This window comes from Pinus tabuliformis, chromosome 7, assembly GCF_031772625.1.
Source record: "Pinus tabuliformis cultivar Carrire ecotype Pingquan chromosome 7, CPIR1, whole genome shotgun sequence".
In the NCBI taxonomy this organism is placed as follows: domain Eukaryota; kingdom Viridiplantae; phylum Streptophyta; class Pinopsida; order Pinales; family Pinaceae; genus Pinus; species Pinus tabuliformis.
The window spans coordinates 201,787,434-201,813,199 of record NC_142293.1 but is presented as its reverse complement, the minus strand read 5'-3'; the positions used below and the strand labels follow the sequence as shown (position 1 = coordinate 201,813,199).

General features: G+C 38.3%; 1 pseudogene; it reads right to left on the bottom strand.

Annotated features, from left to right (window-relative positions):
• The window catches only part of LOC149246553 (WAT1-related protein At5g07050-like), a 76,680-nt pseudogene that overhangs the window by 15,614 nt on the left and 35,300 nt on the right, over positions 1-25,766 (bottom strand).

Here is a 25,766-nt window from a genome sequence, read left to right as displayed (position 1 = left end):
CTCGAAAGAATGGAATGTCTCTTCCTCTTAGTGGCTCAGTTATAACACAACCCGGTAGCTTACTAGTGGTTAAGTTTGACTACATAAAATCTTAACTAGAGTTTCAAAATAGAATCTTCTAGAGTTTTTTACATCACAAACAAATGGATAGCCCATTTTCCATAAATAATGGGGGCTAACATGACATCCTCCCAAACTATAGGCGTGAAAACATGAAGGTCAACTTTTGAGTGGCATAACTTTTGCATACGGACTCCAATTGACGCGTTTTTTGCGCCGTTGGAAACATATCTGTGTGTACAATAGCTTGAAAAGGTGTTGTGTTAAAGAAGAAATTTTTTAACCCCCAAAAAAACATTGTTTCATGCCTCAAAATTCTCCATAGGGGATTCACTGAGGGAGAAATACTATATTACGTGGGTTTATATTGGGGGATATATATTGAGGAAAAAATGATATAATATATTGGGGGATATATAGTGGGTAAAGGGTTTTTATATTGGTAGGTATAAAAAATGGAGCTTGAAGTTAATGAAAAAATGGATAACTACAATATCTAGTGAAAGTAGGGGATTTTAAAATTGGGAAGGTGTATCAGGTTCATATTGGTAGGAGGTTAAATAATGTGATTTTTATAAGTATTTTCCAATATGTAGTCAAATTAAGGGTATTTTTTAATATGCCATGAACACACATGATATGTCAAAGGTTCATTGAGTGAAGACCCCATGAAGGTTTTGGACCTCGTTTTGCCAAACTGGGTCCTGCCAGTAAAAATAGTCTCGTGAGTTGTTTCCTCCACTTTTTCCACTCTTAATGCATCGATATGGATGACAAAAAATATAATGATCCAATTCGGATCACACCTCCCCATTTTGGGAGGATTTTGGTCCCTAAAAGCTTTTACTGAATGGGGTGAGGAATTTTTTTCACCACCTTCTCTCTGGTGTACCATTTAGCTTTGCCTGGAAGTTGTCCCTTCAACCCAATTTGCCAAAGGTCATCTTGCCCCTGTCTCGTAGTTCAGGGCTTCTTCTAAAAAAATATATCTTTTTTCAACTCTACTTGAGTGTATGGTGCCAAATCCTCCAAATAAGGTAGGATTTGTTCCTCTTCCTAAACTAGCATGGAAGGCTTATAGAGTTTCAACTTATCTACATTCACAACTGAGTAAATGCACACATATGGTGGTAAACTAAGTTGATAGGAATTGTCAACCACCTTTTCCCGTATCTCAAAGGGACCATACCTTAGAGCCTTGATTTTATTACCAGGCCCTTGCATCCTCTCCTTGTTCAATTGTAGCCATACTCTGTATCCCACCTTGAATGATTTCTCTAATATGTGTTGATCATGCCGCATTGTATACTTCTCCTACGACTTCTGCAGTGTTTCCCATACCTGCAGATGGATATGCCTAACCTTCTCTATAAAATTTTCAGCTGTTAAAGCATCCCTTGTAAGATCTCTCCTCACTCCTCCTTTTTGCCCATATGTAATATCTAAAGGTGAAGGTGGAAAATATCTGAAACAAGTCTCAAATGGGGATGTTCATGTAGAAGTGTGGATTGTTGTGTTATAAGAATGTTGTATATATCCCGTATTTCATCCTAGGTCTTCAAATTATTTTGGTTGTATCCCCTCATAAGTTGCACCAAATTCCTATTGACTACTTCTGTCTGCCCATCTGTCTATGGATGGAATGTTGTAGATCTCTTCAAATTTGTGTTCATCTTCTCCCACAATGTAGTCGAGAATTCACTAAGAAATCTTGCATCCTTGTCTGAAATGATGCACATTGGTATCCCAAAGTGCACCCATATATGTCCAAAGAACAAGTTTGTAGCTTCTTTTCTGTTGATGGTCTTTTTATAGGGAATTAGAAAACACATATTGGTGAACCTATCAACTACCATGAACAAGTAGTCATGTCCCTTCCTGCTTGGTAAACCTCCCACAAAGTCCATGGAAATGCTTTCCCAAGGATGAATAGGTACAGGTAAGGGATGATACAGACCATGGTTGTTGATGTTAGGCTAGATGTTACAACAAAGCATGCATCCCCTTATGAACCTATCTAACTTCTCTTGCATCTTGGGCCAATACACATCCCTATGTAAGTCAACGATGGTCTTCTCTACACCAAAGTGCTTTGCAAGCTTGTAGGTATGAACCTCTCTAATCAGCTGAAAACGCTCACCTTTAGGAACACAAAGCTTATCCAAACTGTAGAGTAACCCATCCTGGAGATGGTAGTCAACATTGTTGCCGCTATCTTGCACATGACTCTGACTTTGAAACTATTGATACACCTCCTTGAAGTCCTCATCTTCTGAATATGTCTCTTTGTATGCATCATGGGTGAATGGCTCCATGTGCATAAGAGTCCCCAAAGCTGTAATATTTGATGTGGGTGGCCTTGAAAGCAAAGCGAACAATTTTTTTGTGTTTCCCTTCTTATATTTTATCACCAAATTAAACCATTGTAAAAATGTCATCCACTTGTAATGACTGGTATGTTGTAGATTAATCTAGGCCTAAAAGCATTGTAATGGTTGGTGATATGTGTAGATTATTGTCTCATTTCCCATCAGATAGTGCTTCCACTTCTTCACAGATTGTACCATGGCATAGAGCTCCTTATTGTAGGTAGGGTAGTTAATAACTATCCCACGGAATACATCAGAATGGTAGCAAATAGGCCTTCCTCCTTGCATCAAGACAACACCCATTACATACCCACTCACATCTGTCTCCACTTCAAAGGGTCATTGCAAGTTTGGTAATTCCGTAACTAGTGCTTGACTAATCTTCTTCTTTAGCTCTTATAAATCCTTATGCTGACCTTTTCCCCACTGGAAACTCTTGCCACTTGTTGTTATGGCATGGAGTAGTGCTGCTACTACTGGAAATGAGGCTATGAATTTCCTCAGGTATTGTGTTGCCCCAGTGAAACTCCTGACCTCATAAACATTAGTAGGCATTGGCCATTTCATGATGGCCTCCATATTGGAAGGATCTATCTTCAGTTCTCCTCCATCGATCACATACCCTAGATACACCAAAGACTGCAACACAAACTCGCACTTCTTAAGATTTTCTAGTGGCTAGTGCTTCTTCAATGTTTTCAACACATGCATCAAATGTGAAATATGCTCCTCACATGTCTTACTATATACCAGTATATCATCCAAATAAATAATAACAAATGAGTCTATGAATCTATAATAGAGGCATTCACTCGCCCAACATCCCGATTCATATGTTATTTTTAGATTATCTACTTGGTGGAGCAAAGAAAGAGAAAGGGATAGCCTAAAGAAATCAAATTTCCTCCCTGTCAAAAGAGTATAGTTCAATTTTAAGTTGTTAGTTTCCTTCCCAAGTCCATGGAAACCTTACAGGCCAAAATCTCCCCCAACCACTTTCTATAGCCTCCCGCTGAATGAGGGTCTAAGCTCTCTCTAAATTATTTGTATGCTTTCCTCCAAAAGAAAGCAATCAATTTTCTTGACCTTTTCTCCCTTGCTAGGCCTCCTTTCTCAAGTCTATGTTTCCATGGTTGTATTTTGTAAGCATTGAATGTTGCTAGGGTTGTGCAAAGAGGTAAGGAGTGCAGGCAGTAAAGGGAAAATGTATATTATCTATGTCATTTTCAAAGTACAATAATGTCGCTCGTTGCTCTTCCTATCGGTCTAAAGGCCCTTACCCTAAGACATGAGGCACAACAATTCAGGAGCTACTTTAGACTAAAGGGGTCTGTGGCCAACACCAATTCTGAGGTCGCTATGTGCGGAGTGAAACTTGTTAAATTTTATGATTGTTCTATGTTGTATCAGTTACTTTAGCCCAACTTACTTCTTCATTAACAATGCATCCAATTATTAGCAATATAACCAATCATAAACATAACTCGAGAGAGAACAATATATGTAGTGACAAAGAAGACAACAACACAACCATAAGAGACAGAAAATTAGTCCAAGACTAGGGAAAAACCCCACAAGGGGGAAACCATTTCAAATCTTCTTCTTTAATAGACCGTCATAAAACGTTTTTAGCAGAGAGTTCAATGAGCCCAATACATATGTTTGCAGTAGATACAAATAAATAAGATCTATAGATCTATATAACAACAAAGACAAACCTAGATCTACTAGATCACTAAAACCAACTAATAAACCCAAGGTCAAAACCCTGCACTCTCTCAGCAAAATTGTTTGTGTGCGTCTGAAACTCTTCAGACGCTCTCTCTGCCATTGTGTGAGGGCATCTGTAGCTACTCAAACGCTCTCAGGAATACCATGTGTGTGCGTCGGGGTCAAACCCACTAGATCTACTAAAAATGCCTCAAACACTCTCTTCTAGTTGTCATGTGTGCATCGAGGAAGGCCTATACACTCTCAGGACTACTCTATACGAGTGTATGGGGACCGACACCTTCAGATCTGCCTTTGAACCCTTGTATGCTCCCTTAATCCTTTGTGCCAGCGTTTAGGGCTCTTTGGATGCTCCCATAATCCTATGTGCCAACGTCCAGGGAACAAAATTCCCAGTTCTGTGCCAGATACTCTGGGGATCAGAAAACCCTAAGTCAGAGAGAACCTTACGCCTGTGATTTCAGACCCTTGCGTGAAATCTTTCTGTCAAATATGTGTGAACCAAGACAAAAGAGAAGAATGACTTAATTAATGTGTTGAAATGAGCTTGAGGTCACTTCTATTTATATGCTTTTTTGAGGGTTCACTTGGGGTTAAGGCTGACCTAATCAGTTACCCATGTGGTTAGGGATGACCCATTCCATAATGCATGTATGAATAAAATAATTCAAAACTTAACTTCCTCTTGACCAAATTTGGTGATCTTCAGGTCGATTTTGTTCCTCTCAGAAAGAGGAATTTAATGCAAGAATAATCTCAGTCATCTAAGATTTCTATCGTGGAATTCCACCCTAGTTGAAAAAAATAACACTCCCTCTCAACTAAGAAGAATTCCACCTGTCAATATATGTCAGTTGATCTTCACATCATCCTGTAATTCTTTGACTGTCTCTACTCAACTCTATCTGCTAAAAATTTCTTGGATCTAAAAGAAGAAGAATCAGGAAACAATAGCTTCCACCCATATCGAAAAATAGGATAACTCATCATATAGGGGAGCACATCTTCAACCCTAGAATCTCATCGGGGAGCTCATCCTCAACCCGAAATCTCAAAAGGGGAGAACCATCTCAACCCTATCATATTACTGATCTTCCCAACAATGACTCTCAATAGTCATGTGGCAGAACACTTGCATCATAATTTAGTTGGGTTTTACACCCCCAGTATACTCTCAACTCGTTGGCCAAACGAGAAGTGGTATTCAAAACAAGCCTTTCTTTTGGGTATGATGCCAACTGGGGTATACTCTGAAAAGACCAGATAGGGGAGAAATATTCTCCAACCCTATGAAGATAGGGGATTAGAATATTAAACCCTATGGGTAACAAATAGAGGATTACCCTATTGTCCATAGATCCCTCAACCTCAGGAGCCCTCTATCTCAATTCCTCACCCTGGGAGCTCAAACAGAGTACGAAAAGTTAGCTCAATGTCCTCGATCAACGTTGCCCCTTATCTTGAGGGGCCACATCCATTAGTCCATGCTACTCTTTGAAGACCAAGAACTTTCCTTTCAGTAATACCTTGGTGAGAATATCTGCAATATCTTCATCTGTCGATATGTGATGGAGCCTGACAACTCCTCTCTGTACCATGTCTCGAATAAAGTGATACCAAATTTTGATGTGCTTGGACTTGTCATGGAACACGATTCTCTACCAAATGGATTCCACTCTTTTTGTCGCATTATATCTATTGAGCCTCAGTATTACAACAAAAATGCTACAACTCCCAAGGCTACCAATTTTAATTATCAACTTGGGGTTCATATAAAATTAAGAGGTATTAGAACTATATGTGCAAAATACAATGTGTCATTCCTTCGATGTTATGATTTAATGGAGTGAATTGAATGAAATCAAATCATAAACTAATTGCAGAAATGGAAATGCTCGAGATGGAAACCTTAACCTATTGCAGGGAAGAAAATATAAGGAAAGAAAACATATTCTAATTGCATAAAGAAAATATCATTAACTAAATATCAATCATTACATTTCAAAGCGTTCAGATCCACTAACAGAGTTCATTGGATGTGGAAATCAAGAAAATCATCATTGTATTATCCATTTCATAAATCTGTCCATTAACCCAAATTGTTGAGATGTATTGCAAGGGTAAAAAGGCAAGTCCTGAATGGTGTTTATTCCTCCTCAACCATTTATTTAGAGCCTAAGGGTTATGATTCCATCCTAAGAGACACAAACCAATCTTTTTTATCAAATCTAGGCAAGTATATACATGCTAGAAGAGTGCTACAGGAAGTTACAGGCTACTACTGGAAGTTACAGATTTGCTATAGGAAAATATAATTCACCAAATGACTAAGTAAATCAAAATTGGATGGGACAATTTTTTTATTTATTTAGTTTGATGTCTTAGGTCTCCATTCCAAGTGGAATCACTAAAAAATACCCCTACTAACATATGCTAAAAGATAGCAGAAAATTACTAGTCTAAAATCTAGAAATCCGAGAACTAGTGAGCTAGTTAATCTATCAAATGTTTAATCTAATCAAGTGAAAATATAATGGGGTAAATTTTGTTATTAACTGGAATTTTTTGTGATCTAATGCAGGTATAATCAACTCGATTGAATCTCGTTAGCATGTTCTAAAAATAGCATAAATTTACTACTATTTACCACAAGGGACTTCCAGAAATTTAGATTTGGGAATAAGAAAACTAATCCAATTAGCTCAATGATTACTATGACCTTCAAAAAAATTTCCAAGGATGAAATAATTCTTGTGATCCTACAAAAGAACTTACTTCAACCATTTGACCCAATCCTACAACAAGAAATCATTAATACTAAATGTAGAAATAGGAAAAAACAAGAAAAAGAGATGCATGTGAATAAGAAGCGAAAAGAAAAAAAAAAACTATACAAAAGGGATCTGAGGCTCCTAGGATGACCAAGCCCAAAAAAACTCAGAGTCCTATGAAGGATACCAAGATTTAGAAGCTGAAAACGGTACCAATCTTCATTATTTCCATCAATACAATTACATCCCTACAAGAAATGAAAGTGGAGAAGTAAAAATACAAGTTTTCTCCAAAAGAAGACTAAGAAAACTCAACCCCTAGAGGAAAATTCAACTTGGTAATTATACAAAATTATTAGGAAGAATTCCACGTGAAAGGGGAAGCTTTCCCCTCCAAAATCCCTCAAATAGTGGATTTGGTTCCCAACACTAGGAATCTCCATTAAATGACGGGGAACATATTCCTAGATTTTCTCAATCATTGGAGCTATAGAATTTGTGCATGATATCTTGTTGATTTATTATTCAATATCGATCCTCCTATAGTAGGGAGAAATTTCATAAATGGTCTCCTCCTCCAAATCTTCATAATCTGCCCAATATTCTCACAGTATTCCACAAAAATAAATAATATTAGGCACAAATATGCAATTATCCATAAACCTTCCTTATGAACATATTAAAGTTAAAAATACATTATCTAATGCAAAAAGAGAGCTTTAATGTGCTGAAGGATGGTCAGATGGGCCTTAAATTATTTTGGAGGCCCATCATACCCCCTACTGAAAGTGTTTCTCATCCTCTAATCAACTTAGTGACTTCATTATGCCTCATCCATGGTCTTCATGGCCTCTCTCTTGTAAATTCCTTCCTTTTCCCCCTTATGAAAGATGGGTTCTTGAAGATTTTTCGGTTTGGAAAGGTCTTCCACATCCTTTTCTAATCTCCTACTACCTTTTTCCACCATTTGGACACCTCTAAAACCTTCAAAACGCCCTTAGATGAGATCTTGTAGCAACACAGAGCATCATGTAGAGGACCTGTAGCACACCACAATATCTATAAAATATTGACCAAAATTGCATCTCATGCTTAATTTTTGCCTCTCACCATTCTATAACATCTTCTAGGCCTTGGAAAAAACTAGAAATATTAGAGACCTCTTGGAAAGCCTCTCTTCATCACTGTGGTTTGAATTATATTTTGATTATGGATTCCTTCTTTTCCATTGTTGCCTTCTTCTATTTTTTGGCCTAGATGATTTCCTAATGGGATTTGGATTTCGTTGTTTTGATTAGGTCTCCCTTAGGCACTACTATTTTGGTTTTTAGCACAATTTGTTCCTTTCTTCTTTCTTCCTTCTTCCTCCTTGAGTTTTTCTTTTGGCTAATTTCCATCTTCTCCATCTTCTTTTGCTTCTTCATTGGCTCATTATTCTCCTTCTTCTTGGTTGTGGGGTTTTTATGGTTAGATCCACCCCCCATAGCCTTCAATACAAATTTCCAAAATTGGCAAGGCAATTGTCTATTTCTGCTAGAAGTTTTAGATATTCCTATGTAATGAGGGTTTTATGACAGAGGAAAAAAGAAAAACTTTCTCATATTTCCTAGAGGAAGGTTGATTTCATGCTCACTCAAAAATAATTGCAATTCCCCTTCTTATCAGGCTCAATTCAAAGGAAACATCCATATTTCATTTTTTTGTTTTGTAAACATTTATCAAAAGTTTCCCATAGGTTGTACTACTGAAAAAATGAAATTTTTTGTAGGCTTCTTGTTCACATATGGCAAGGAGAAATATGTATTTACCCTTGCTTTGGGTGTTGTCCTTCGAATCCTAGGGTTTGGGAGTGAAATTCCTCAAAATCAGGGTCTTTTGCAACAACTTTTGCCTTCCTGTAGCATCTTTTTTTTTCCTGTAGCACATAGTCTGTCTTTCCTGTAGCAATTTTGTTTCTCCTGTAGCAGCGCGAAATCCTCTTGCAGCTCATTATTCTTGGCTCCCTTGGTGTCTGGCTTTCTCTATGAGGGTTGGGTTGCTTCACCTTAGCTTGGAGGGAGATTATTCCTTCAATCTACTCCTTATTTCCCTCTAATTCTTCCTTTTGGTGACATGTCAATTCTTAATTGTGATTACAGTTTTTGAGGGAAGTTGGCGCTTCTGACCCATCCTTAGCTTATAAAACCTCATCTCTCATGCATTGACAACAAATTTCTAGCTATAATAAGCTCAAGAGAAGAGGTGAATAGTATTGCATACGTGTACCTACTTGATGGTTGTTGTAGAGGCATGCATATTTCCGTTGAGTTTCTGATAGATTCATGCTTCTCTAGAGGTGATAATTTCATTTGTTTTCTTTTGCACAAGTCCTCATACCTTGATGATTCTTTGACTGATAAGGTAGTTGTGTGCAAGTTTATTTCCAGTGCCCAATATGTTGTTTGTGGAGTGGATGAGTGATGAAAGTAGTGTTGGGGGACCTCTCTCAAACTTCCCTAAAGAAGACATGACCTTTTGGCCCCTTTCTCCAATCAGATTTCCTCCTGTAGCTTCTTCTCGGCCACCCTGTAGTGCTAAAATATCTTCTTGTAGCAATTACAATATTCTTGTAGCAATATTTCTTTATGAATATCTCTCAAATAGTAGACTGGATTGACCTGAAGTTTTTTGAGCATGTTGACATCATCCTTATGCACATCCCCATAAAAAATGTTGGCCAATGATGCACGAATATCGAGAAAAAATAAAAATGGTTGTAGGTGATGGAGGTTGATTTCTTGAAAAATGTACAATGGAATTTGCTAAATTTGCTTGATCATGTTACCATCATCCATATGCATCTCCCCCTAAAACAACTTGGAAAATGGATGCATGGTTTTCAAGAAATGATAAAAATAATTTTCTACTTTGTGTATTTTGGCTTCTTGTAGAAAAATAGAGTCTTCCTATAGCATTTTAGGACAGTGAGGAAAATGAATAGGAAAAGCTTGACAATGATGGGTGGATGGTAGAAATAGATGAGGGTGATGGATTGGCATGGCCTTGGTCCTATTTTAGCATCTGAGCAAAGGATGAGAAAGTCCAACTTTGACTTTCTTTTACTAGGCTTTTGATCAACTTTTCTTTTGGTAGCTAACTTGTTTTTGTTGCTTGCAGAGGTTCGAGATTACCGGCATTCATTAGAGAGATACATGGAGAAATTTTATTAATTTTTTTGTCATTTTTTTCTCTTTTAAGCCTATTGGTTGCCTCAATGAGGTTTTCAACTAGTAGGTCTACCTAGGCACCTTAAAGGAGGTTTTCACCTAGGATCTTTTATTTTTCTCTTTTTTCTTCTTTTTTCCAACCCATTCACTGCCTCATGGAGGTTTTCAATCAATGAGTCAATCTCGGGTGCCTCAAATGAGGTTTTCAATTGAGATTTTATTTTTTCTCTTATTTTTCAATTTTTTTTTTTTATTTTATCCTACCCTACTTGAAGAAACAAAATTATTTTCAAGTGTAGGAATACTTCCAATGGAGCCATGTGCACATCAAGATGACATATAAAATGATGTGTAGGCTTGAAATACATTCTTTGACAGGTACCTGAATATGAGAGACCAACTTCTTTGATTATGATGAGATCAAGAATTGTTGAAGAAGAGTGGGTTGCTGCAACTTAATCATTGTCTGGAAACATATTTCAATATAGCTTTGATGCCCTTGGTCCACTTGTTGATTTGGATAATCTTGGATGTCTTCTTCTTCTATGAATTCAGATCTTTTTTTTTTTTTTTTTTTATTCGCTTGAACACATAGAAGATCTTATGGTGAACATGTTGTAACTTCCTCAATCTCTTATTCTTTTTCCTGCTCTTCATTAAGTGCATTCCATGATTCTTTGGTCTTCTCATTTGAATCTTCTTTTTTTGAAGGTTGTCTTTCAATAACATCAAGAACATCTATTTTTTGTAATATTCTTCCTGAGCTAAGATGAATGCCATTTAGATTAACAGGAGATATTTGGAAGTGTTGTACCTCAACATTGTAAGTGGGTTGAGCTACTTCATTATGTGGGTTTGGAAATGGTGGTACAGATAGTTGAGTGGGAGTAGATATTCGAGATGGATGTGGCTGGAGTTGTGGTTGTGGTGGAGGTGGATGGTAGAGATAACATGGAGTTGGGTATGGAGGATATTGAGGAAAATATTGAGGATATTGTGGATGGATCTCATAAGTTCCTTGCCAACCTTGTTGCCAAGGTTGGTTTTGGGGTTGATATGGCCAAGGTTTCCAAGAAAAGGGTGTGCTCCAATTACTTTGAGATGGATGTGCATAAGCTTGAAGTTGTAAATTATGCTCTTGCATCATACTAGGTTGACTAGGTTTCCATGGTCCTCTTGGAGCTAAACAACATAGTTGCTTTGGTGATTGACTTGCTCCATTGCCCTCTTGGTAAACTTCCTTCAACATTGGTAATGATGGAAAATATTTAACAACATGTGATTCTGCATGGAAAAAACAAATATCAACATCTTCTTTTTCTTCATCTTGCATTCTTAACATTTCTACTTGTTTGTTTAGATTGCTAATAATTTTTGTTTTAAAGTCATCAAACAATTTTCCAATTTTAGCTTGACTTACCGATCTTGATATTGATTTACTTACTCTTGCCCTTCCTCTTGATATGTGTTTGCATGTTTCACAAATTTTTTCAAATGATAACTTGTATACATCACCTTTACTCACGAGATCAAGGAGATCAATCCATTCATCCGTAATTGTTCTAAGTAAGAGGGTTTTTAGTGTGTCAGATCCTACATGATGTAATTTCCCCTCTTAACATTATACATGAACCTCTGTATTAGATCCTTAAGGCTCTCATATTCTTTTTGATTCACTCCAAATATTTCTTCCTGAAGAACATGATCTTTATATTTTTCTAGAAACATATTTTGCATATCATTCCATTGTCTTATTGAATTAGTCCTTAAACTCATGAACCATTTACAAGCTCTATTCTTCAATGTTGCCATACACACTCTAAATTTTTGAGTATTTAATAAGTAATCATAAGATTTACAATGGATTTCAAATTCAAGGAGAAAGGTTTCTGGATCCTCTGACCTCATACCATGGAAGTTGGGAAGAAAAGATGGAGGGATGTTCTTCATATGCACACGGACATCAGTATCTTGAATGGTAAATCCAAGAAGATCTTTGTCATTGTTATCATCTCCGTCCATTTCTTCTACCTTCTTTGTCACCTCCTCTTCTTGTACCTGCAAAACTGGATGGTGATGTGGCTCTTATTGCACCACATGATCAAATGGGAGTTTGGCGTTGGAGAGGTATTTTTAAAAAAAAAAATTTGAATAAGAATGTTAATGCAACGCAATTTTCTAACTTTGAAATGAAATATATCTAATGATTTTTTTTTTGGTTTTTCTAGAAAGTGAAAAGAAATGAATTAACTAGGGAAGAAAACAATGCATACTTTGACACCTCCTCGACAACGACGCCAAAAAGTGTTAAGCCTCAGTATTACAACAAGAATGTTGCAACTCCCAAGGCTACAAACTTTAATTATCAACCTGGGGTTCGTACAAACTTAAGAGGTATCGAAACTATATGCACAACATACAACGTGCCATCCCTTCGTTGTCATGATGTAATGGAGTGAATGTAATGAAATCAAATCCTAAACTAATTGCATAAATAGAAATGCTTGAAACAAAAACCTTAACCTATTGCAAGAAATAAAATACAAAGAAAGAAAACCTATTCTAATTGCATAAAGAAAATATCATGAACTAAATATCAATCATTAAATTTCAAAGAATTTAGATCCACTAACAGATTTTATTGGATGTGGCAATCAAGAAAACCATCATTGTATTATCCATGTCATAAATTTGTCCATTAACCCAAATTGTTGAGATGTTTTGCAGGGGTAAAAAGGCAAGTCCTAAGTGGTGTTTATTCCTTCTCAACCATTGATTTAGAGATTAGGGGTTATGATTCAACCCTAAAGGACACAACCAAGCTTTTTGAGCAAATCTGGGCAAGTATATACATGCTGGAAGAGTGCTACAGGAAGTTACAGATTTTCTAAAAGAAGATATGATTCACCAAATGACAAAATAAAATCCAAATTGGATGGGACAAGTTTTTATTTTATTTAGTATGACGTCTTAGGTCTCCATTCCAAGTGGAATCACTCAAAAATACCCTTTAACACATTCTAAAAAATAACATAAAATTACTAGTCTAAAATCTAGAAATTTGAGAACTAGTGAGTTAGTTAATCTATCAAATGATTAACCTAATCAAGTGCAAATGAAATGGGGTAAATTTTGTATTAACCAGAATTTTTTTGTGATATAAAGCAAGTGGAATCAACTTGATTGAATCTCATTAGCATGTTCTAAAAAATAGCATAATTTTACTACTATTTGCCACAAGGGACTTCTAGAAATTTAGATTTGGAAATAAGCAAATTAATCCCAGTAGCTCAATGTTTACTATGACCTTCAAAATTTGTTACAAGGATGAAATCATGGTTGTGATCCTGTAAAAGAAATTACTTCAACCATTTAACCCAATCTTACAACAAGAAATCATTAATACTAAATGTAGAAATAGAAAAAAACAAAAATGAAAAATGCATGTGAATAAGAAGCGAAAAGAAAAAAAGTAAATTATACATAAGGGCTCTGAGGATCCTGGGATGGCGAAGCCCAAGGAAACTCAAACTTATATTAAAAATACGAAGATTTAGAAGTTTAAAATGGTACCAATCTTCATTATTTCCATCAATACAATTACATCCATGCAAGAAATGAAAGCGGAGAAGTAAAAAATACAAGTTTTCTCCACAAGAAGACTAAGAAGAAACAACCCTAGAGGAAAATTGGACTTGGTACTTATACAAAATGATTAGGAAGCATTCCCCATCAAAAGGGGAAGTTTTCCCCTACAAATTACCTCATATAGTGGATCTGGTTCCCAACAATAGAAATCTGCATTAAATGGCAAGGAACACATTCCTAGATTTTCTCAGTCATTGGAGCTCCAGAATTTGTGCACGATTTTATGATATCTTGCTGATTTATTATACAATATTGATACTCTTGTAGTTGGGAGAAAGTTCTTAAATTATATCCTCCTCCAAATCTTCATAGTCTGCCCAATTATCTCAAAATATTCCACAAAATAAATAATATCAGGCACAAATATTCAATTATCCATAAACCTTCCTAATGAACATATTAAAGTTAAAAATACATTATCTAATGCAAATAGAGAGGTTTAATGTGTTGAAGGATGGTAATATGTGCCTTTATTTATCTCTGATTTGGAGGCCCATAAATATCATTGTAGTATCTAGGACCTGCTCAAATAGCTCTCCAAAGAGATTTCTCAACCAAACTACTTTGCAACTAGCTATGCTAGTGGCAATGTATTATGCTTCAACGATACTCAATGCTACAGAATTTTGTTTCCTGCTCATCTAGGATATCATGGCAGATCCAAGGATAAAACGACATCCAGATGCACACTTTCTATCAGTAACATTTCTGGACCAGTCAGCATCAATGTATCCATGAAGTTGAACATCTCTGGCAGAATATCTCAGGCCAAGTGTGATCGACCCATGCAAATATCTCAATATGTGTTTGACATCTATCCAATGTGCATGGAGGGGTTTAGTCATGAATTGAAGCAATGTTTTTACCGCACATCATATGTCTAGATGGGTGTTCACAAGGAACATCAGAGCCCCAATCAGTTGCCTATACTTAGATGGATTTTCCAAGTCTGGTCCTACAGCTTCTCCACATAACTTCTTGAAGTTCATTCCCATTGGTGTAACAATGGATTTGCATTTAGACATTGGTGGGCCCCAGTATTGTAGCAATAATGCTACAACTCCTGGAACTCCCTTCTTTAATTTTATCAACCCGGTAGTTCGTAACAAACTTGGAAGCGACGGTGTTGTATGCACAAGTACTAGCTCTTGCCGCAGCTGTCACTTGGTCAGCTGGCACAAGTCCGCTAGGAGCTTAAGCCAACTTCTATGAGCTCTTAGAAGAAGCTTTTTAATTTATGGATGAAAGCTAACTCGAAGGAAGCTAATCTAATTGCGAAAAGAAAATGAAAGCCAAAAAGGAACGCAAACCCTAGCAAACCCTAATTCTACCAACTAGTCCTACTGATGCAAAAATGAGAATGCAAACTACGAGAAGAGATGCCATTACTTCTATGAAGGTCAAATACATTCTTTTTGTATTTTTGACTAAGTTATGAGAATTATCATGCATGTGCTTTTAACTAGCTTTTCACTGTGCAGAGGTGGTCAAGGAGGAGAAATGATTGGGAAAGGTTGCGAAGGTTCAGAGAGTCTCACAAAGTTTGGCTGCCAAGAAACCGCGTTTATGAGCTTCTGCAGGGGTTCTACAGGATGTTCAGGATTTCTACAAGATGTTTTGTAATTCTTCTACAGGATGTTTCGAAATGGGATTTTGGAGCATGGATGGAGGGAAAAAGATGGAGGAATGAGTATGGAGGTGAAATAGGGGTGTGAAGAGGTCTAGGAATTGGTGGATGAGGCTAAGGAGCGATTGGATTTGTTCAAGGATGGAGGAAGCGACGATGCACAAGAATGTAGGAATTAGGGAAAGGTGGGGAAAGTATGGCAAATGAAGGGTACGAATCATGGACTAAGGGTTGGAGCAGATTATCTGATGGATTATGGGTAGACAGAGAAGGATAACAGGTACTCTACAAGTGGTTTTTCAAACTGAACAAACAAAGACATGCAAGAAAACAAAGATCTAGTTATGCTACCCTAATATGATCTAGCTAACAGTAACAAGAATGGACAGTAGCTTTATTTATAAAAAGAACCATGTACAACACGTGAGCAAGAACATTCCAAAATATCTGAATGCATGACTAACTCCTACCAATCTATTCTAAACATAAAAAGCTATTTTAACCATCAAAAGCAACCTAAATAACAAAGCAAGATTTAAATTTAAAGAGCAGATTTTATTTTAAGAACGCAACAAAGACACATGATAGTAAACAAAGGAGGTATTGGGCGCTCGAGATGGGCCCAACCCCAAGAGCTACAGCCTCCCAAGAGAGATTTAGAGCTGGTGCAAAGCTGGATTCATCTTTATTGATCAAGAAATGAAGAGTTACATCAAAATTGTCCACAAGAAGAACTTGAACATGAGCTGAAAGCAAAGCTAACCTATTGCCTAAAAATCAAACTACAAAATGACTACAACAAGACTATGAAATGACTAACTACCAGCTACAAAATGACTAACCACTAGCTAACCAAAATGAGGCCCTAAGCCTTCTTATTTATACAAATTGAGGATCCAACAGTCCTCCTAAACTTTAGGGACTCGGCTGCCCAAAACTTGTAGTTAACAGCAGTCCTACTTGACTTGCTTGGCTGCCCTTGTGCTAATTGATTTGGTGGCCTTTGAACTCCGAGCTGATGGTGGAGAATTCGAGGTAAGGGCCCATAAATGAAGGGGAAACCTTCCTACAAATCCTCTCCCTTGTTCTCCCACGAATTTGGCTGCCAAGTGCTCATTAAGACCTTCAATTTTGTCTCCAAGTTGACCAAAAAGGTTACACAAAGCACCCATTAGACTTGTTGGCATAATGACTAACCAAATTCACTCTATTAGCATAAATATAATCAAAAACATGCAATAAACTAATGATAATGGTGGATTAAGTCAAATTAGGAGGTTGAATGAGCCCAAATAATTATCCATTTTTGGGGATCATCATCACCCCCCTACTGAAAGTGTTGCTCATCCTCTGAGAAACCAATCTCTCTCCTCATCTTTGATGGACCTGGTGGCCTCCTTGTCATGCCAAGCTTCTGAAGTGATGTCCTCTTCTCTGTCATGAAACCATGCTTCTTTGCTTCTTCCCACTACTTGCTCCTTTTCTTAAAAAATTCTCAGCTTTGGTATGATTATGCAAGTATATTCAATCTGATGGCAGCAATGGTGGCGAAAGGAGATGAAACCAGTGGAGGATGGAAGAAAAGAGTGGTTGCATGTCTCCTCAACAGTCTTCAAGCTTCAAATCCCTCTCCATAATTGATTCTAGCATACCCAAAGGCTTCTACAGTATGTTTCTGGTAAAAATACAGTACTTCCTGTAGAACGTCCTGTAGCTGAGTTCTGGCTTCCTGTAGAAACAGACAGCACCACTGTATCCTGCTTGGCTGTGGGTGATTTTCCTTTTAGCTTGGATGTGGCTACCTTAGAGGTGCCCTCACTGATGTGGAATTTTTCAGTCCTTTCCATTCTACTCTGTAGTCTTTTCTCCCTGGGTGTTAGTGTGGTTTTGTCCCCCTCTGTTTTGGCAGCTTGGTTTAATGCCAATGTTCCAATCATTGATGTTGTTGGATACATCTACAGGGTTGTGATTTTCTGGGCTTGTCACCAACTTGTCATCATTTGCCTTGCCCCATAGTACAATATACAGTCCTGCTATTACTAGAATTGCTCCCAGCAGACTTCCCAGATAATATTTCACATGAAGGATTAGCTGTTCCAACACTGCAACAATTATGATTGAAGTTGGATTGAACATTGCAGCAAAGACAGGTCCCTTCAGACGGATACAGTAAGTCTGTACAAAGAAGGAAAATGCAAACCATAATACTCCCTGCATATTATGGGCCAATATGATCAATGACGATGTTAAGAATTTCTGCACATTATTAAAACGAAGATGCGGTGCTCACAGAGTATATGATGCTGAGAAGCTGAATGTACCACTTTAGCCTCCAAGCAGAGGCCTTTGGCTCAAAAATTAAAGCCACCACATTGCACTGTAGAGTTCCTTGCAGCATCGTGAGAGCTGTTAATGAAATTTCTGTTGGATATTTCTTAACAACTGGAGCCTGAAAGGTAAGCCATCCAGACCAAAATAAACAGCCGACAAACAACATCAGTGCTCCAAGCAGCCATGTGTTATGAAGAACCCTATTGAGCCTAATGAGAACAGGGCCCTTGTAGAAGTTCATAATCATTGCACCACCCACACATATAATGGTTCCTACAACTTTGGCTTGGCCATATTTACTCCTGATATCAACTTTCTCTAGTCTAAAAGCTGTGGCCATCCCAAATGTGACAACAGGAACTAGGTTTGACGTTGTAGAAGCAAATGTAGCGGAGGTGTAATCTAGGCCAGCAAAGTAGAAATTCTGAAATAGAGTGGTCTTACGCAGCCAGTGCAAGCACAAAGATCTGCCAGAAGATGGCACAGGTCTTTGCAGGGCGTTGGTTTCTTTCAAGAAAAAACAAAAGGAGAAATAACTACTATAGCAACAGCCAGGGTGTAAGCTACGAAAAAAAAATGACTCATTCCTTCGTCCAGAGCAAATCTAGTAATGATATTCATGCCGGCCAGGTAGACTTGAACTGCAATCTCAGCTAAGAATGTTGCAAATGCAAATTAATCAGCGAATGGTGAGAGCATTTCAAGGATGAGTTCGATTGGCTGTTTATGGAGGCTTCCACTGATGGAGGGTGAGCTGGCTAAGTGCACGTTGGCCCCATGCAAACCATTGGTCCCCACTGTAGTGTAATTATGAACTGTAGTTCTCTGCCTGTATTCACTTCCATCAATTACGTTGGATTTTAAACAACCACCACTACCTGTTTTCAATTTTCTTCTTGAGATGGCTGAGCACACGTGTTGATTTCACCCACCGAGCGCTGTTCGAACTGGACGAGGGTGGCCAGTTAGCTGGCCACCGATTTTTTTAATCCCAACCATCTCATTGCTCATGCTGTTTACGAATTACATTCATGCAAATAGAGGAACGAGTTTAGTCACGTACCTGCAAGTCGTGTGTGGTTGCTGTGAAGTGCTGAGATCTTTCATTTGCTGCATGCATTTGTTTTTGTGATTGCATGTGGCTTGGCTGCTGATTTTTTTGGTTGTTTTTTCTTGTGCAGGTGTCCTCTGGCCAGATCTAAGCTCCAGGCATTTGTTTCCACGTTCAAATCTGCACGTTCAAGCTGCTGCTGCTGAATTTTCACCGGGCCAGAACTTATTTTCGCCATTGCTCCCAAACGGTAAACCGGATCGATCTGAAACTTGCTGAGCACGTTCCTATCATCATGATGCACCTCCCATAGAAAAATCGTGATCAATGGATGCACGGATTTCGAGAAAAATGGAAAATGGCTGAAGATTTTAGAGATCGATTTCTCGGAAACCGTGCATCGAAATTGGCTGAAACTGCTTGGGTAGGTTACCATCACTCATATGCATATCCCCATGAAACAGGTTTTGAAACGGATGCACGGATATGGAGAAAATGCAAAAATGGCTGATGGTGATGGAGGCTGATTTCTTGGAAACCGTGCACCGGAATGGCCTGAAACTGCTCGAGCATGTTGCCATCATCCCTATACAATTCCCTGTAAAACGGTTTTTCAAATGGATGCATGGTTTTCAAGTTATGGCAAAAACAAATTCTGTTCTAGGTATTTTCTTCAAAGCATTTTGCAAGTTTTTGCATGGAAAGAAAAACTGAGCTTGGGCTGTGATGCAGGTATGGAGATGATGGAGGAGGAGTTTGAAAAGTGCAGGAGGACTTCTAAACCCTTGAGGAAGCTACCATGTTTGCCAAACCACTTTTTCCAATCCATTTTTAACTTCTTGTAGCTCCTACAGGGACTTCCTGTAGAAAACACAGTTTTGAGGAAAGAAGCACAATGACATGAAAAAAATGATGGAAAATGGGTGAGGGATGGAAACATGGATTCTTGCAGGCATAACCAATAGATTCCAAGATTTAAATTCCCTTCCAAAATCGAATCTGGCTCGCTTGAAGGTTCTACAGGATGTTTCCTGTAGAAATATAGAACTTCCTCTAGGAGGCACAAAAACTCCTTTGTCTTTGTTTTGAGTGATCCTCCTAACCTGCAATGTCATTGCTGCAACCTGAAATTATTCAATGGAAATTAAATTTATTTTTATTTCTCTTTTTCTCTTTTTTTTTGAAAAACAACTAGGGCGCCTCATGGAGGTTTTCACCCTAATTGCTTGCCCTGGGTGCCTCCAAGGAAGGTTTTCACCCAGAGATCTTATTCTCTTTTCTCTTTTTTCCCAACCCATTGATCGCCTCACGGAGGTTTTCAATCAATGAGCCAATCTAAGGCGCCTTCGAGGAGGTTTTCACCTTAGATTTTTATTTTTCTTCTATTTTCATTTTTTTCCCTTTTTTACTTTTTTTTTTCTACCCTACCCTACTTGAAAAACAAAATCATTTTCAAGTATAAGAATACTTCCAATGGAGCCATGTGCACATCGAGATTAGAGACAAAATGATGTGGAGGCTCGAAATGCATGCTTGGACAGCTATCCGGATTTTAGAGACCAAATGATTTGACTTTGAAGGGATCAAACATAGCTGAGGAAGAGAGTACCACTGCAACTTAGTGACCTTCTGAAACCATATCTCAATATAGCTTTGATATCCTTGGTCCTTTGGCTGATTTGGGTCATGTTTCATGTCACTTTCTACTATGACTTCCTCATCTTCCTCTTTTTGCTGATCTTTCTCTTGAATACATGGAAGATTTGACGATAACCATGAGGAAGCTTTCTCGATCTCTGATTCTGATCTCTTCTCTTCATCAAGTGCAGCCCATGGTTCTTTGATCTCCTCTTTTGAATCTTCTTTTGCTGGATGTGATCCTTCAATGCTTTCAAGATGATCTCTTTTTTGCAATGCTTTTCCTGAGCTATGGTGAAGATCATTGAGCTCAAGAGGAGTCATTTGGATATGTTGTGCTTCAGCATTGTAATGGATTTGAGCTACTCCAATGTGTGGATTTGGAAATGGTGGTATGGGTAGCTGAGTGGGGGTGTATATTTGAGATGGATGTGGATGGGGTTGTGGTTGGGCAGGCATTTGGGGCTGCCTTGGTGGAGTAGGAGGCGATGGTTGTGGATGAGCAGGGGGTGGAGGAAAATAAGCGGGAGGAGTGTTGTATTGGGGCCTCCACCCCTGATGAGGTGCATTCCACTGAGGCTGTGGCTGAGCATAAGAGTGAAACGAATGAGCAGCTGGTTGGGCATAATATGGATCTATGAAGGACCAAGGAGGAGGTGTGAACCAGGAAGGATGAGTAGGGGGACCCCAAGAAGGCATGAAAGTGGCTTGATAGGGGTCATAATAGGTCTCGGATGTCCCTTGCAGTTCCTGCTGATAAGATCTAGGTTCATGTGGCCTCCTTTGGTTCATATAATAGAGTGATTCAGTGGCTCCTTTGGCTCTCTGATATGCAGCTTTGATTCTGGGTAAGGAAGGGCACTGATCTGTGGGATGGTATTCTTCACATACAAAACACACTTCTATGGAGTACAATGGACATTCGTTCCTAGGATGCTTTCTAGTGCACCTAGGACAAAAAATGGCCAAAGCCCTCTTGGCTTCTTCTTGCTTCTTTTGGATCCGCAAGGTATCCAGTTGCATGGCAAGAAACTGCCTCATATCACTCTTGAAATCTTCCAGCTGATTTGCAAATTCGTGTTGGGACAAGGTACTGCTCCCAACATTCCTGCTTGTAGCCATTTGCTCCAGAGGAATGGTTTCTTCTTCTTCTTCCCTAGAGGTTCTTTAAATATGCCTTGATGTCCACCCAGGGGTTCTTTAATCACAGCCATCGAAGAAGAGAGAATGTTGGCTGTGTGAAGCAGTGGGGGTGTTGTGCAATCATTTTTCTAACTTATCTCTACTCCTACAAGGCATGAAATGAAATCTTTTTGGTTGATTTTTGCTTTTTTCTACTTCTAACTGCAAAACTGAAATAGATTGAACTGCAACTAACTATCTTGCTAAAATGAAAATGCGGAATTGAAATGAAAGCAGGAAAGGACTAATCTATTTTTCTCAAATGAAATTGCAGGAATGAAATGCTAGTCTACGCTTGCGGAATTGAAATGCTAATCTACGCTTGCTAAAATGAAATTGTGGAATTGAAATGCTAATCTATGAAAGCGGTAAATGCTAATCTACTTTTGCATAAATGAAATTGCATAATGGAAATGAAATAAACTACTTAGCAGAAGATTGTAGTGGAAAACAGAAGAAAAGTGGCAATCACCAATACTTTGACGCTTCCCCGGCAACGGTGCCAAAAAGATGGTGGGCCCCAGTATTGTAGCAATAATGCTACAACTCCTGGAACTCCCTTGTTTAATTTTATCAACTCGGTAGTTCGTAACAAACTTGGAAGCGACGGTGTTGTATGCACAAGTACTAGCTCTTGCCGCAGCTGTCACTTGGTCAGCTGGCACAAGTCCGATAGGAGCTTAAGCCAACTTCTATGAGCTCTTAGAAGAAGCTTTTTAATTGATGGATGAAAGCTAACTCGAAGGAAGCTAATCTAATTGCGAAAAGAAAATGAAAGCCAAAAAGGAACGCAAACCCTAGCAAACCCTAATTCTACCAACTAGTCCTACTGATGCAAAAATGAGAATGCAAACTACGAGAAGAGATGCCATTACTTCTATGAAGGTCAAATACATGTGTCTACACTACCTCTAGCTGAAGAAAACATCTTTTTGTATTTTTGACTAAGTTATGAGAATTATCATGCATGTGCTTTTAACTAGCTTTTCACTGTGCAGAGGTGGATCAAGGAGGAGAAATGCTTGGGAAAGGTTGGGAAGGTTCAGAGAGGGTCTAAGGGGTCCCTAACACCCTTCCAAAGAGTCTCACAAAGTTTGGCTGCCAAGAAACCGCGTTTATGAGCTTCTACAGGAAGTCTGCAGGGGTTCTACAGGATGTTCAGGATTTCTACAGGATGTTCTGTAATTCTTCTACAGGATGTTTCGAAATGGGATTTTGGAGCATGGATGGAGGGAAAAAGATGGAGGAATGAGTATGGAGGTGAAATAGGGGTGTGAAGAGGTCTAGGACTTGGTGGATGAGGCTAAGGAGCGATTGGATTTGTTCAAGGATGGAGGAAGCGATGATGCACAAGAATGTAGGAATTAGGGCAAGGTGGGGAAAGTATGGCAAATGAAGGGTACGAATCATGGACTAAGGGTTGGAGCAGATTATCTGATGGATTATGGGTAGATAGAGAAGGATAACAGGTACTCTACAACTGGTTTTTCAAACTGAACAAACAAAGACATGCAAGAAAACAAAGATCTAGTTATGCTACCCTAATATGATCTAGCTAACAGTAACAAGAATGGACAGTAGCTTTATTTATAACAAGAACCACATACAAAACGTGAGCAAGAACATTCCAAAATATCTGAATGCATGACTAACTCCTACCAATCTATTCTAAACATAAAAAGCTATTTTAACCATCAAAAGCAACCTAAATAACAAAGCAAGATTTAAATTTAAAGAGCAGATTTTATTTTAAGAACGCAGCAAAGACACATGATAGTAAACAAAGGAGGTACTGGGCGCTTGAGATGGGCCCAACCCCAAGAGCTACAGCCAACCAAGAGAGATTTAGAGCTGGTGCAAAGCTGGATTCATCTTTATTGATCAAGAAATGAAGAGTTACATCAAAACCGTCCACAAGAAGAACTTGAACATGAGCTGAAAGCAAAGCTAACCTATTGCCTAAAAATCGAACTACAAAATGACTACAACAAGACTATGAAATGACTAACTACCAGCTAGAAAATGACTAACCACTATCTAACCAAAATGAGGCCCTAAGCCTTATTATTTATACAAATTGAGGATCCAACAGTCCTCCTAAACTTTAGGGACTCGGCTGCCCAAAACTTGTAGTTAATAGCAGTCCTACTTGACTTGCTTGGCTGCCCTTGTGCTAATTTATTTGGTGGCCTTTGAACTCCGAGCTTGTTATGAAACCAACTCACAAAAAGATATAAAAGAGAGATCCACGCCTTAGGATTCAGCCTCTTCGAGGGGGCAACCTCCTTTACATTACATAAATGAACAATTCTTGGATGATACAAATGAAAATACCTCCTTTCTATATATAGGAGTCTAAGTGGTCCCAATACAATCAAAGCCTACATAACAATAATATTGTAGGGCACAACAATAACAATAGTGGGCTTCTATGTGGCACAATAGTAACAATATGGGCACTACATGGGTACATCAATATAAATAAGGGGTATAACTACAATAGTAATGGGGTAATCACTAGTATTATAGGGACCCAACATGCCCCTCTCCTTCAAAAAAATGTTGTCCTCAATGCTTGAGTAGTTCAGGATACTTCTGCATAAAATTCTCATCCTCCCATGTGAAATCTTCAGCGGATAAGTTCTTCCACTTGATAAGGTACTCTGAAATTGATCGATTTCGTAGCTGTCGAGTTCTTGTTTCTATAACTGCTTCCGGTTCCAATATAATTTTTCCTTCTTCGTCAAGTTCTGGCAATATTGTTTGAACTGGGAGCTTGTCGCCTATAACCTTCTTTAAGCATGAAACATGGAAAACTGGGTGCAATCGAGAAGCTGCAGGAAGCTCCAATTTGTATGCCATAGTACCAATCTTTTGCAACACCTTGTACGGACCATAATACTTTGGTGATAATTTATTATCCTTCTTAGCTTGCTTGAGGGACATTTGCTTATATGGTTGTAGCCGTAGGAATACCCAATCACCTACATCAAAACTTCTTTCACTGCGATGTTGATCTGCCTGTTGTTTCATTCTATTCTGTGCCAACACAAGGTTATCCTTTAAGAGTTGGAGGACTTGTTGTTGATGTTCGATGTGATGTTCCACTGCCTGAACCTTAGAATTTTCTCTTAAATATGATGTGATGGATGGTGGTTGATACCCATAAAGTGCCATAAATGGGGTCATTTTTGTTGCTGTATGAAAGGAAGTGTTATACCACCATTCAGCCAGAGGCAACCATTTGACCCATTGTGTCTGTTTATCAGATACAAAGCAACGAAGATATCCTTCCAAACATTTGTTTACTATCTCAGTTTTCCCATCAGATTGAGGATGATAAGATGAGCTATGAGCTAACTGAGTACCAAGACAAGAAAATAATTATGTCCAAAAATTTCCAGTGAAAATGGGATCTCTGTCACTTACAATAATCTTTGGGTTTCCATGTAGCTTTTGAATTGTTTCCATAAATGCAGTAGAAACTGTACTGGCTTTAAATGGATGTGATAATGCACAAAAGTGTGCATACTTGGTAAGTCTGTCAACTACCACCATGATGACACTCTTTCCCTCAGACTTGGGTAAACCTGTGATAAAATCCATTGAAACCTCCTCCCAACGTTGGCTTGGAATGGATAAAGGTTGTAATAGACCTGGTGTCTTAATTGTTTCAACTTTATTTTGTTGGCAAACCAAACATTCTGCCACAAACTTTTGAATATCTGATTTAAGGCCATCCCAAAAAAATTCCTTCTTAACCCTGTGGTAAGTTTTTAAAAATCCTGAGTGCCCTCCTAAGGGAGAAGTGTGCAATTCCATAAGAATCTTTTGTTTTAGCTGGGAATTCTTACAGAGGTATAAGCGATCTTTGTACCATAACGAATCATTTTTCCAGCTAAATGTATCAGACGTACTGGAATCTTGTTGTAGCTTTCGAATAAGTGCCCACACTTCTTCGTCATTCTTCCATTCCTCCCTTGCTTCATTTATCCAATCTGGTTGGATGATAGAAATAACGCACAACAATGCTTCCACATCCTCATCCTTCCTTGAGAGTGCATCTGCCACCACATTTTGCTTCCCTTTTTTGTAGATGATTTCAAAGTCATAACCCAACATCTTTGTGACCCACTTTTGTTGCTCTTCAGA